A 14,135-nucleotide genomic window follows, 5' to 3' on the forward strand; every position below is an offset into this window, starting at 1 on the left:
TTTTGAGTTAACGGTGCTACCAGGGAAATATCTTAGGAAATTTCAAGGTCAACGCGAGTCTCGGTTGCTGAGACAGTGTTTGAGTGGAAATTCGTTCGTGGAGCTTGGCCGGCCAATGGATTAACATCTTGGTTTGAATTCATGTGTTGAAAATATCAGTTAAAAATGGAGCAAAAACACACCAATAAATTTCCAAACGGTTTTCTCTTCCAACTAAGGCCCCGTCCACACGTATCCGGATAGTTTTGAATCCGTAACTTTTTGTTCCCAGATTCAAAAATATTTCCATCCACACGTAGCGTATTCAAATCGAATATGCCCGTGCACACGAATCCGAAACGTTTCCGAGTTCTCATGGTCATAAAGCTCTCGATAGATGTAGGTCTACATGACGTCTATTCGGCGATAGATGTAGATTTCGCAAGAGAATGTGAAAAGACGGACCGGCGCCACCCTCCTAGCGAATTTGGACCCCGGGTGACTAAATCGCCTTACGGATTTAGTCCCCTATCGCGGATTTGGACCCTTCCATATTACACTTGCATGATAACCCCTCCTATCAATGTCTTCCGAAGGATTGTGTATCATCCTAGAAGAGAGTTAATTTGAAGGCGGTGTAAAGTTAGTCGTTCCAAATGCCTGGTTTGGCCGGTCAGTTCTGCCAAATGGAAAGCGCCCTAAGTGTAACAGAATCAAATATAGTGATAAATATTCGCAAAGTTTGTTGGAGGAATGTATTGACTGAATGCATAAATGGCGGCCAAAAATGTTTTCTTTTTGTGTATATGCTAATGAGGCTTACTAGGCGCACTCTCAAGCACCTTTCTTTTGTATTTTGTCCATGCAAATGAGGCTAGTGAGGCTAATTAGCACATAAACAAAAGTATACGTTTTTGGCCGCCATTTATGCATTCGGTCTATAACTGGCACAAAAAGTAAGATGTACCTTGCCGCCAGCCCTTAAAATAGCGATGCGAAAAAGCACTCTCCGTGTTCCAGTAACACAATTACAAAGGATTCTGACGATATATTTTATACATGTCGGGAAAATCCAAAAGAATCAACGGTTCCACCGTTTCCTGACAATTCAGAATATCTTTTAAGTGAAGAAAGACTCTCAGGCGAGGCGTTCTTTCCACGGATTTTTCTCGATTAAAGAAAAATACGTTCAATTTGATGTGGATTTTAAAACTTTAGAATAGGTCGAGAATTAACCCCCTACAACGTGATGAAAGCGTATTATTAGCTGTAGTAGTATTTTAATTCAGTAAAACTCTCCCTGCTTGCAAGCGGGATTCCTGAATAAAATTTTCAACTTTGAATATTGTTGCTTTGGCTATATATTGGAGATTAGCAAACAATTTTCATTTTGCTTGGAACGACTATGGCCAAATGTAATTGCAACTAAAAGGTTTCCTTCTAGTGTACCCAACATGAGGTGCAATGACATGTTAAGTATGATATCGGTTAATATTGCTGCTAAATTCACTTTAGAATTATTTTTGAGCAACTGAAATACATTTCTAAACTTTCAGAGACCTCTTGCATTGCTTTTTTTCGTCAGTCTTAATATATTTGCCTCTATGGATCTCTTGAATGGCAATTTTAACAACTTAATTTTGAAAACACACCAGAAATCTCTCATATTTTCTGTTGGACGCGGACCCACGCGAATACAGTATGTAACTATTTAGTCGGAAGAGAAAACCGCTTGGAAATTTATTGCTATCTTTTTTGCTCCATTTTTAAAATATTTCAACACACGAATTCAAACCAAGATGTATATCCATTAGCCGGCCAAGCTCCAAGAACGAATTTCCACTCATGATCAAACATTGAAATTTCCTAAGATATTTCCCTGGTAGCACCGTTGACTCAAAGGAGAATCTCGCTCGGTGGCATAGAAACGCACTATATAGTCAAAACATTCGTCGGTTTTACAGGCCTGAAAAAGAGTATTCTTTATCGAGGGAGATCTGAGTTTAATATACCCGATGACAGCCCTATTGAAGTCACATGGCAAGGCGTCGACCAATCAGACATTTGTCGCCAGTGAAAGCGTGTGTCACCGTGCTTTTTGCTTTTACGTTGGGCAAGGCCCCAAGAAGTCAAAGGACAGAAGCTTCGAGAAACCGCCTCAGTAATTGAAGTCAGAAGTTGACCAGTTAATAACAAAACAATGGAAATCACTGGTTCTTAATAGCTGGAAGAATTGGAGATAGTCAGCCAGCAAATCGAAAGTCATAAATACAATAAATATCTTACATTGAGCTAAATGCGTTAAGGACAACATCATAAAGTGATCGTGTTTCCGAAGCTGTTCCTGAGCAGGAACTGACATATCGCTGGCTAAACCGAAGAGGAAATATGCGCACTAAGGTGAAATGTTCGAAGCAATCATTCAAGGTCCATTCATGTCACAACATTTCACCTTTGTAGAAAGGGGGGAAAAGCTAAACTGCAGGATATACCCAGCCACTTATTTGTATGCGAATGGCGTTTATTGTTACATGCGTCGTAATTCAAGCGATGCCGCTACAACTTAAACAAAAAGAAATTGGGATGTGCATTTTAGAGAGCGACTGATCCAAAACAGTGAAAAAATGCCAGACGTTAAGTAGTACTACGTTTAAAGATTACGTGTTGTAATCAAAGGTGTCATGAAAAATGGTTTGAGCATTTACCTGGTGTTAGAGGAGGAGACGTCGTTATTTCTTTGATCTTTGAAATAAGATAACCTACCGGTCAGTATAAAATGCAGACTACAAACCCGACTACAGACTGCAGTTTCCAGATTGCAGATTGGGTTTAAAATGCAAACTAGGTACAAAGTGCAAACTGCTGACTGGGTCCAAAACTGACTAATGTTTTGACTGCATAGTGCGTTTCTATGCCAGTGAGATTCTCTTTTGAGTTAACGGTGCTACCAGGGAAATATCTTAGGAAATTTCAAGGTCAACGCGAGTCTCGGTTGCTGAGACAGTGTTTGAGTGGAAATTCGTTCGTGGAGCTTGGCCGGCCAATGGATTAACATCTTGGTTTGAATTCATGTGTTGAAAATATCAGTTAAAAATGGAGCAAAAAACACACCAATAAATTTCCAAACGGTTTTCTCTTCCAACTAAGGCCCCGTCCACACGTATCCGGATAGTTTTGAATCCGTAACTTTTTGTTCCCAGATTCAAAAATATTTCCATCCACACGTAGCGTATTCAAATCGAATATGCCCGTGCACACGAATCCGAAACGTTTCCGAGTTCTCATGGTCATAAAGCTCTCGATAGATGTAGGTCTACATGACGTCTATTCGGCGATAGATGTAGATTTCGCAAGAGAATGTGAAAAGACGGACCGGCGCCACCCTCCTAGCGAATTTGGACCCCGGGTGACTAAATCGCCTTACGGATTTAGTCCCCTATCGCGGATTTGGACCCTTCCATATTACACTTGCATGATAACCCCTCCTATCAATGTCTTCCGAAGGATTGTGTATCATCCTAGAAGAGAGTTAATTTGAAGGCGGTGTAAAGTTAGTCGTTCCAAATGCCTGGTTTGGCCGGTCAGTTCTGCCAAATGGAAAGCGCCCTAAGTGTAACAGAATCAAATATAGTGATAAATATTCGCAAAGTTTGTTGGAGGAATGTATTGACTGAATGCATAAATGGCGGCCAAAAATGTTTTCTTTTTGTGTATATGCTAATGAGACTTACTAGGCTCACTCTCAAGCAACCTTTCTTTTGTATTTTGTCCATGCAAATGAGGCTAGTGAGGCTAATTAGCACATAAACAAAAGTATACGTTTTTGGCCGCCATTTATGCATTCGGTCTATAACTGGCACAAAAAGTAAGATGTACCTTGCCGCCAGCCCTTAAAATAGCGATGCGAAAAAGCACTCTCCGTGTTCCAGTAACACAATTACAAAGGATTCTGACGATATATTTTATACATGTCGGGAAAATCCAAAAGAATCAACGGTTCCACCGTTTCCTGACAATTCAGAATATCTTTTAAGTGAAGAAAGACTCTCAGGCGAGGCGTTCTTTCCACGGATTTTTCTCGATTAAAGAAAAAATACGTTCAATTTGATGTGGATTTTAAAACTTTAGAATAGGTCGAGAATTAACCCCCTACAACGTGATGAAAGCGTATTATTAGCTGTAGTAGTATTTTAATTCAGTAAAACTCTCCCTGCTTGCAAGCGGGATTCCTGAATAAAATTTTCAACTTTGAATATTGTTGCTTTGGCTATATATTGGAGATTAGCAAACAATTTTCATTTTGCTTGGAACGACTATGGCCAAATGTAATTGCAACTAAAAGGTTTCCTTCTAGTGTACCCAACATGAGGTGCAATGACATGTTAAGTATGATATCGGTTAATATTGCTGCTAAATTCACTTTAGAATTATTTTTGAGCAACTGAAATACATTTCTAAACTTTCAGAGACCTCTTGCATTGCTTTTTTTCGTCAGTCTTAATATATTTGCCTCTATGGATCTCTTGAATGGCAATTTTAACAACTTAATTTTGAAAACACACCAGAAATCTCTCATATTTTCTGTTGGACGCGGACCCACGCGAATACAGTATGTAACTATTTAGTCGGAAGAGAAAACCGCTTGGAAATTTATTGCTATCTTTTTTGCTCCATTTTTAAAATATTTCAACACACGAATTCAAACCAAGATGTATATCCATTAGCCGGCCAAGCTCCAAGAACGAATTTCCACTCATGATCAAACATTGAAATTTCCTAAGATATTTCCCTGGTAGCACCGTTGACTCAAAGGAGAATCTCGCTCGGTGGCATAGAAACGCACTATATAGTCAAAACATTCGTCGGTTTTACAGGCCTGAAAAAGAGTATTCTTTATCGAGGGAGATCTGAGTTTAATATACCCGATGACAGCCCTATTGAAGTCACATGGCAAGGCGTCGACCAATCAGACATTTGTCGCCAGTGAAAGCGTGTGTCACCGTGCTTTTTGCTTTTACGTTGGGCAAGGCCCCAAGAAGTCAAAGGACAGAAGCTTCGAGAAACCGCCTCAGTAATTGAAGTCAGAAGTTGACCAGTGAAGAACCAAACAATGGAAATCACTGGTTCTTAATAGCTGGAAGAATTGGAGATAGTCAGCCAGCAAATCGAAAGTCATAAATACAATAAATATCTTACATTGAGCTAAATGCGTTAAGGACAACATCATAAAGTGATCGTGTTTCCGAAGCTGTTCCTGAGCAGGAACTGACATATCGCTGGCTAAACCGAAGAGGAAATATGCGCACTAAGGTGAAATGTTCGAAGCAATCATTCAAGGTCCATTCATGTCACAACATTTCACCTTTGTAGAAAAGGGGGAAAAGCTAAACTGCAGGATATACCCAGCCACTTATTTGTATGCGAATGGCGTTTATTGTTACATGCGTCGTAATTCAAGCGATGCCGCTACAACTTAAACAAAAAGAAATTGGGATGTGCATTTTAGAGAGCGACTGATCCAAAACAGTGAAAAAATGCCAGACGTTAAGTAGTACTACGTTTAAAGATTACGTGTTGTAATCAAAGGTGTCATGAAAAATGGTTTGAGCATTTACCTGGTGTTAGAGGAGGAGACGTCGTTATTTCTTTGATCTTTGAAATAAGATAACCTACCGGTCAGTATAAAATGCAGACTACAAACCCGACTACAGACTGCAGTTTCCAGATTGCAGATTGGGTTTAAAATGCAAACTAGGTACAAAATGCAAACTGCTGACTGGGTCCAAAACTGACTAATGTTTTGACTGCATAGTGCGTTTCTATGCCAGTGAGATTCTCTTTTGAGTTAACGGTGCTACCAGGGAAATATCTTAGGAAATTTCAAGGTCAACGCGAGTCTCGGTTGCTGAGACAGTGTTTGAGTGGAAATTCGTTCGTGGAGCTTGGCCGGCCAATGGATTAACATCTTGGTTTGAATTCATGTGTTGAAAATATCAGTTAAAAATGGAGCAAAAAACACACCAATAAATTTCCAAACGGTTTTCTCTTCCAACTAAGGCCCCGTCCACACGTATCCGGATAGTTTTGAATCCGTAACTTTTTGTTCCCAGATTCAAAAATATTTCCATCCACACGTAGCGTATTCAAATCGAATTTGCCCGTGCACACGAATCCGAAACGTTTCCGAGTTCTCATGGTCATAAAGCTCTCGATAGATGTAGGTCTACATGACGTCTATTCGGCGATAGATGTAGATTTCGCAAGAGAATGTGAAAAGACGGACCGGCGCCACCCTCCTAGCGAATTTGGACCCCGGGTGACTAAATCCCCTTACGGATTTAGTCCCCTATCGCGGATTTGGACCCTTCCATATTACACTTGCATGATAACCCCTCGTATCAATGTCTTCCGAAGGATTGTGTATCATCCTAGAGGAGAGTTAATTTGAAGGCGGTGTAAAGTTAGTCGTTCCAAATGCCTGGTTTGGCCGGTCAGTTCTGCCAAATGGAAAGCGCCCTAAGTGTAACAGAATCAAATATAGTGATAAATATTCGCAAAGTTTTTTGGAGGAATGTATTGACTGAATGCATAAATGGCGGCCAAAAATGTTTTCTTTTTGTTTATATGCTAATGAGACTTACTAGGCTCACTCTCAAGCAACCTTTCTTTTGTATTTTGTCCATGCAAATGAGGCTAGTGAGGCTAATTAGCACATAAACAAAAGTATACGTTTTTGGCCGCCATTTATGCATTCGGTCTATAACTGGCACAAAAAGTAAGATGTACCTTGCCGCCAGCCCTTAAAATAGCGATGCGAAAAAGCACTCTCCGTGTTCCAGTAACACAATTACAAAGGATTCTGACGATATATTTTATACATGTCGGGAAAATCCAAGAGAATCAACGGTTCCACCGTTTCCTGACAATTCAGAATATCTTTTAAGTGAAGGAAGACTCTCAGGCAAGGCGTCCTTTCCACGGATTTTTCTTGATTAAAGGAAAATACGTTCAATTTGATGTGGATTCTAAAACTTTAGAATAGGTCGAGAATTAACCCCCTACCACGTGATGAAAGCGTATTATTAGCTGTAGTAGTATTTTAATTCAGTAAAACTCTCCCTGCTTGCAAGCGGGATTCCTGAATAAAATTTTCAACTTTGAACATTGTTGCTTTGGCTATATATTGGAGATTAGCAAACAATTTTCATTTTGCTTGGAACGACTATGGCAAAATGTAATTGCAACTAAAAGGTTTCCTTCTAGTGTACCCAACATGAGGTGCAATGACATGTTAAGTATGATATCGGTTAATATTGCTGCTAAATTCACGTTAGATATATTTTTGAGAAACTAAAATACATTTCTAAACTTTCAGAGACCTCTTGCATTGCTTTTTTTCGTCAGTCTTAATATATTTGCCTCTATGGATCTCTTGAATGGCAATTTTAACAACTTAATTTTGAAAACACACCAGAAATCTTCGTATTTTCTGTTGGACGCGGACCCACGCGAATACAGTATGTAACTATTTAGTCGGAAGAGAAAACCGTTTGGAAATTTATTGCTATCTTTTTTGCTCCATTTTTAAAATATTTCAACACACGAATTCAAACCAAGATGTATATCCATTAGCCGGCCAAGCTCCAAGAACGAATTTCCACTCATGATCAAACATTGAAATTTCCTAAGATATTTCCCTGGTAGCACCGTTGACTCAAAGGAGAATCTCGCTCGGTGGCATAGAAATGTAGCCAAAACATTCGTCGGTTTTACTGGCCTGAAAAAGAGTATTCTTTATCGAGGGAGATCTGAGTTTAATATACCCGATGGCAGCCCTATTGAAGTCACATGGCAAGGCGTCGACCAATCAGACATTTGTCGCCAGTGAAAGCGTGTGTCTGTTCTGCATTGTAAACAGCATAAGCTCTCCAGATGAGCTCTTTTTCTCTTAGAGCAAATGTTGTAATAAATATTGTTTATATAAAATTGAAAAAAAAATTTGTTCGTCCCCCGATCGCTGTCTCAATGTTGTGTGACCTTTCTGCTCCAGAAAATTCAAATGTAGGATGAACTATGGTAAACGGTCTTGTGGTTCAATAGGTAGTAGGCCAAGTAGGCCATAAATGTGACAGAAAGTTAAGTCCCTAAATCCTTGTAGATCCTCTGATCAATCAAACCAGGTGGCAAAAATCAGCCAGAGCAAATGTAAACAAGACAAAAGGCTTGAACATGCGACACAGACGTATTCCACTAGCGTACCTTCTTTTTTTTTTTTCACTTTCTTACTTCTGCGACAACCGTCTTTGATGCTTCGGCAAACGTATTTGTTTGCTTTCACTCGGGGAAGCATTTGGAATAAGACGACGAAACCTTCAGTTGTTGCTCAAGACATATAGCAAGACTTTTTTACAGCAACAATTACCGCTCTTTTTCACAATAACAATTACCGCTGTTGGGGTGTGTTTTGATCTGCCCAAGTACGCTTTCGAGGGAGATGAAACTAGACACATGTCTAGACTTGAGAACACATGAAGAAATTTAAAAAAACCGAAGCTTCCATCGGAAAATGACAATTAAAAGAAACATTGTCCAGCGAAAATAAAACGTGGATGGTCTCCTCAAACCTAAAAACCCGACTGCTATATTGTTTGTTCGGATCTGTCATTTTACCAATGAGGACTTCAAGCGGGATTTTCAGGTATATGAATATTGGTCTTGGTGACATTCGCTTAATACTAAAATCACAGCCAACCAGTCCCAAATATCATTATATTGGAGCCAGAAAACTGAATTAAGCAATATATAGACGACTTTCACTTCCAGGCAGTAAAATAAACTTGACTTGAAATGTAAGACCACGGTAGACAGGCGTTTATTTTACAGCAATGAGCGCGGGATAGCACTGCAAACTCTCTTTCGCTTTGTAAAACTCCTGCATATAACTCACATATAAAACCCTGCTTAACGACCACGAGGTAAATCTATTCTGATGGTGAAGCCAATACCAATACAATTTACCCTCTGGATTAAGATTCAAGTCTACAGAGTATCACTTTTCCTGCCTGCTTACATCAAGTACATCTAGCTAACCGGAGAAATCCTTGACTGTTGTACGTCATAGCCTCGTTTGCATACACAAAAACAAAGATGGGGGATTTCAATTTAAAATTGCCTATTTTTGAAGCATTATTGTTGGCTATTTAGTCCAAATGAGTGGTCAAGTGTGACAATACAGGTAAAGAGACTTTTCCAAGGCCGCACTTCAGATTGGCTCTATGCTGCTAATAAGCTAGCCTGCGAACAGCAGACGCATTTCCGGTCGTCGCTTCTCTCCCTCCGAACCGTAAAGCCACGTAGCCACGTAAAGCCCACGCGTGTTAGCTCCACAAAAATAAGAGCCGAATTCTGATTGGTGAAGAAATACTGACGTCACGGAAATCGTTTTGGAGCTCGAGATTGCAGACGCTATTTTTCGGAGGGAGAGAAGCGACGACCGGAAATGCGTCTGCCGTTCGCAGGCTACTAATAAGCTGACGTTAACAAGTAAAATTATGCAATTTTTCGCGCAGCCCACCCCACCCACAATGCTGTAAACATGCACCCATAAAATTTTCAGACTTTCAACATTGTAGTGGGTGCCGGGGGGAAGGAGGGGGGGGGGGGTGGAGGGGGAGTGGGAACTGCAAAAATATGGCACTGCATTTGAAAGGAATGCTGAAGTCATCAGTAATCACAAGTTTTCCATAGCTGTCCCAAGGAATTTGGTGTACGGTTTTTTGGGATACTTAGGGTGCCCGTAAACTTCCTGGATTCAGCTGTACAATCCCCCATTTAAGTGCGCCCTACAAAATGCTGCTCCATATCATCCAACATGGAGTGCTAACAGACAGTTTTGAGTGGCTAACTCTGTGACGAGCTTTAGTAAAGATCATGGAATGTGTAGCAGTCGAGCTGAGACGCAAACCGCGGATCGAAGCCTTCCTCCGGACAGCAACTCTGCGTTTGCGCTTGCGTGCTTTACTCGCTTTCCGATCCCGGAAACAATGTTAAAACTGATCTTACATGAAGGTGTGTTCCGAGCAAGTTAACCAGTATTCTTAACCCATTCCCTAATACCCCCTCTCAATTGAACAAATAAGTCCTGGGTACTTGGCCAAACAGTTGCATAACTTGCACAATTGCCAACTCAAAAGAAGGGGCCTTCGAATTTAGTATTTCACTTGAGATCGCGCATGCAAAGTGACGCGACATTGTTGGGTGTTACATGTTGCGTCCCTTTGCTCATCCTGTTGCGTGTTGTTGGAAGTTGTTGCACGAAACTTCAAACTGGTCAAACGTTTGAACCAACAACTCTCGACGTTTCTTTTGTTCCTTGATCGCCGAAGCGTAGTGCAACAATGTTGTTCCGTTTGCACAGTTCTTCCAACATTGTTGGGGCCACGCACACAAAGATATGATCTCCATGGAGATAGCAGCGCATTAATATGTTGAAAAAGCATGATAGCAGCCTAACTTTGTAAGTTTACAAAGTCTTATGGGTCGTATCCTTCCCATAATACACTGCACGTCCTTACATTGTTCGGAGTTGTTGCATCCGCTTGCACAGCACTACCAACACCATCCAACATCTGCCTGACCTACTTCTCTCAACACGGAGCCTTGATGTCGTTTTCACCAATGTTTATCTAAAAAGTGTTGTATTTTGTAAATTCAGGTGTTGAAGACTTCGATTTCAAGCATTACAATAGGACATCATTCGCTGGCTTGGAAACTCACATTCCTAATGCTTACTGCAATGCTATGTTACAGGTATACTTAAAAAACAAGTATCAACCAAATTGTTCCACAATGATTGAAGTGTTCTTCCCAATTTATGTATATATCAGGCTTCTACTACATTCCAACCCATAGCCAAGTGGATACCAGTTATTTCCGTTGTCCGGCAAAAAGATGCAGAGGATAATAGCTGCGTCTCGTTTCCATTCGCCTTCACACCCCTGCCGACGTCTCCACCCTAACTTTTAACTTTTTCATTCCTTATCCAACCTACTCATCCTTGATGCCATCCCCCCATTCCTCATTTCGCTGCCATTTTCATTCCTCATCAAAAATTGGAACAACTGATACCTTGTGTGTCTTACTCCTCAACGGGCCATTTCCATTCTGCCTCCTAAACGCAAAGTTTTTCTTATGATCAGTAGTTTTCTTTCATGTGTTAAGTAGAAGTAATTACCATGACAAAAACTTCGCACTTAGACTCGCTTTGAAGAGGAGGCAGACATAAACTCCGAAATGGACTATTTGATTCAAAGCTGGTGGGAACAATATTTCAACGGGTTCGCTTTGACGCACAAGCCTGATACTTTGTCTATCCATAGTTTTGCCGCAGCAAGAAACTTGCGAGCAAAACTGTGATGATTATGACGGTCATTTCATCTTTCTTCTGCCGTTTTATGAATTCATTCGTAGATCAGTCTTCCAACGCATTTCTTCTCTTCCTTCTAGCTGCTGTATTTTGTGGAACCTGTCAGAGTGGGTTTTTAGAATCACTTGTGTCACCGTGATTTTTGCTTGGCCTGTGAACTCGGCTTCCTGTTTCATATGCTGGATTTGTCCTCTGGTCAAACTTGCCAGGTATGCGGAGGTCTTACGGAGATGGCTGGAACCGAAGTCTTACAGAACGATTGTTGTTAGTTTGGTAGCAAGTACGAACTGCGTTTTATCTAGTTAAAACAACTCACCAACTTATGAAATACGTGCAACACGTTTGCCTTTCGGCTCTTGTGAAAATTGCTGACAAGCAACGCCTTGCCGATTTCTACTGCAAATTATGGCAAGAAGGGAATTCGAGATACAATATGCTCGTTGCCTTTGTTGTCCCCAGACCTCAAGATTTTCAATGAACCCCAAGTTTAGGTTTAAGGGCCATGGGCAAGTTATCACACGGCCGACGAAAGAAAACGTTCGTTATCACAAGTGAAATTTTGCAAGAATCGGATAACAAACTGTGTGCCTTTTGTTTCGGAAGGCGAACTCTTCGGGGTTAAACATGGTTTAATTAACTGCTATCAAAGTTTTCCCTGCTAGCGAAGGTCTTTTTTTCTTTTGCGTTCGCATGGCTGACGAGAACGGGAAAAGAGACTTCTGCCAAGGGTCAAAACTCATTGTGTTGAGCATGCGCGTCGGTTACTTAGCGACCGAATCCTCACGTGATACTTCATGTTGTGTGGGCTCAATTAAAAACAGCAGAATTACTGTAAAGGAATTCGCGGGAGACAGCGGGTTCAAGTCACAGTCAGCAAACATTTTGGGGCATGCGCGATTTGAAGAGTGCCGCCCAAGATTGTGGACGGTGGTTGGATCAAAGTGACTTTCCACCAATGTCAGAGCTCTCTTTTCCCGTACTCGTTAGCCCAGCGAACGCTAAAGGAAAAGAGACGTCTGGAGAAACACAGTGTTTTGTACTCTGGTCGCGTCCATGATAAGCATCAGATGAGCAACTTTTTCTTCACACATATTGTAGCAATACCCTTCTATTAAAGCGCGTTGTCAATTTTTTGTTTTGTTCTTTTCAACAGACTAACAATTTTTTGCGAGCATTTTGAGCAATCCCAGAGGCAGCAGCGCTTGGTTTGGTTTTGAACGACGTAGATGAGTCATTTGGAACCACTAACTTTCCTCGTTTGATTCAGAGCTGGTTTAGATTTGCTCTTCAACAGATGCATCAGGTAACAAAATTTTAGTTTCTAAAGAAACTGTGGTACTGCGTCGGTGGGAGATTGAAACAGAAATTGATTTTATCAAACGAGTTGATAAAGGTCGAATAACCACCGTTAAAGATTTGGAAAGCTGACGTTTCGAGCGTAAGCCCATTCGCTCCGACGAAGGGCTAACGCTCGAAACGTCAGCTTTTAAAATCTTTCACGGTGGTTATTCGACCTTTATCAACTCGTTTGATAAAATAAATTTCAAATGCATCAGGTAGTCTCACTGCTTTATAACTTGTAAGCCAATTGCTGTGGTCACATTTTCCAATTAAATGAAATAGAGGCAATTCATGATATGCCCCTACCCCTACCCCCTCCCCACTCTCCCGTCCACAAACTTTAGAACTCCGCATTCGGGGAAGGCACTATTTTCTCTACTCTTTGAATACATTTTGGACTCTTAGCGTCCATGTTCTCGTTCAACTATCTAGTACCATTTGACGTTCTGATCCAAGATCGAGGAGTAATAGCTATGACCATTGTGAATTGCACATGTGGTTACAAATGGTGAGAGAAGCACCCTCTTTTCCATTATATAAAGACCCCGAACGCATGACCGACAGGGATTTTAAACCTAAGCCGTAGAAAAGCAGTCCAACGGTAGTGAAGTTCTTTGGACAAGGCAGGTCACGTTTCAAATCGAAATTCTTGTTTGCGTTTTTGGCAGTTTTTCCTTTTAATTCTATAGGATACCCTTGAACCACCAATAACCACAGAAGCTGCTGACCCACAAAACCCGTAACCATTTTATTTGAATCAGTTTTAATTTGTAGTGCTGCGAGACAGTAAAGTTTAGATTGTGTTGTGTTGGACTTTGTGTCATCGTCGGTTGAGGTCTTCCGGAGTCTTATTGATCAGATCTGCTTCGGCACAATCGTAAAGTGTACGGATAAACTTCGGCCATTTTTTCTTTTACGTAGAAATTCAATCAAAAAATTTTTAAAAATTCATGGGAAATATAATGTCCTTTAAGATAAGGATATTTTTTGGCTGGGTGCATTTCACGAAAAATACACACCGGGTATGTATTTTTCGTTAAATACACCTTTACCATCTTTCACAATCTAGCCAATTTTTGTCATTCTCACGTTCCATCCAGAAAATTCATTTACTAGCACTTCTTCCTAGCGTTTTTTTTTTCCGTCACGACAACACTTCACGTCGTATTTTTTGGTGTACAGATGCGTGATACCAGATGCGTAACGTTTCGTGATGTAAGGCTACTTCCACTTCAAAAACACTCAGTGATCCATAGTTTACACAATGCTGTTAAAAGGTCACGAATTGTAAAAAGCCACGGAATGACAGTTTACTGGCGTCAAAGAGGTTTAATTTAGAAACTTTCTTTCATATCATCTATTAGGACACTCCAAGTTCACTCTGGCTCTT

The 14,135-nt window shown here is 40.7% G+C and overlaps 1 pseudogene; it reads left to right on the plus strand.

Annotated features, from left to right (window-relative positions):
- The window catches only part of LOC138040631 (PAN2-PAN3 deadenylation complex catalytic subunit PAN2-like), a 110,681-nt pseudogene that overhangs the window by 44,405 nt on the left and 52,141 nt on the right, over positions 1 to 14,135 (plus strand).

Source organism: Montipora capricornis, chromosome 3, assembly GCF_036669925.1.
Source record: "Montipora capricornis isolate CH-2021 chromosome 3, ASM3666992v2, whole genome shotgun sequence".
Classification (NCBI taxonomy): Eukaryota; Metazoa; Cnidaria; class Anthozoa; order Scleractinia; family Acroporidae; genus Montipora; species Montipora capricornis.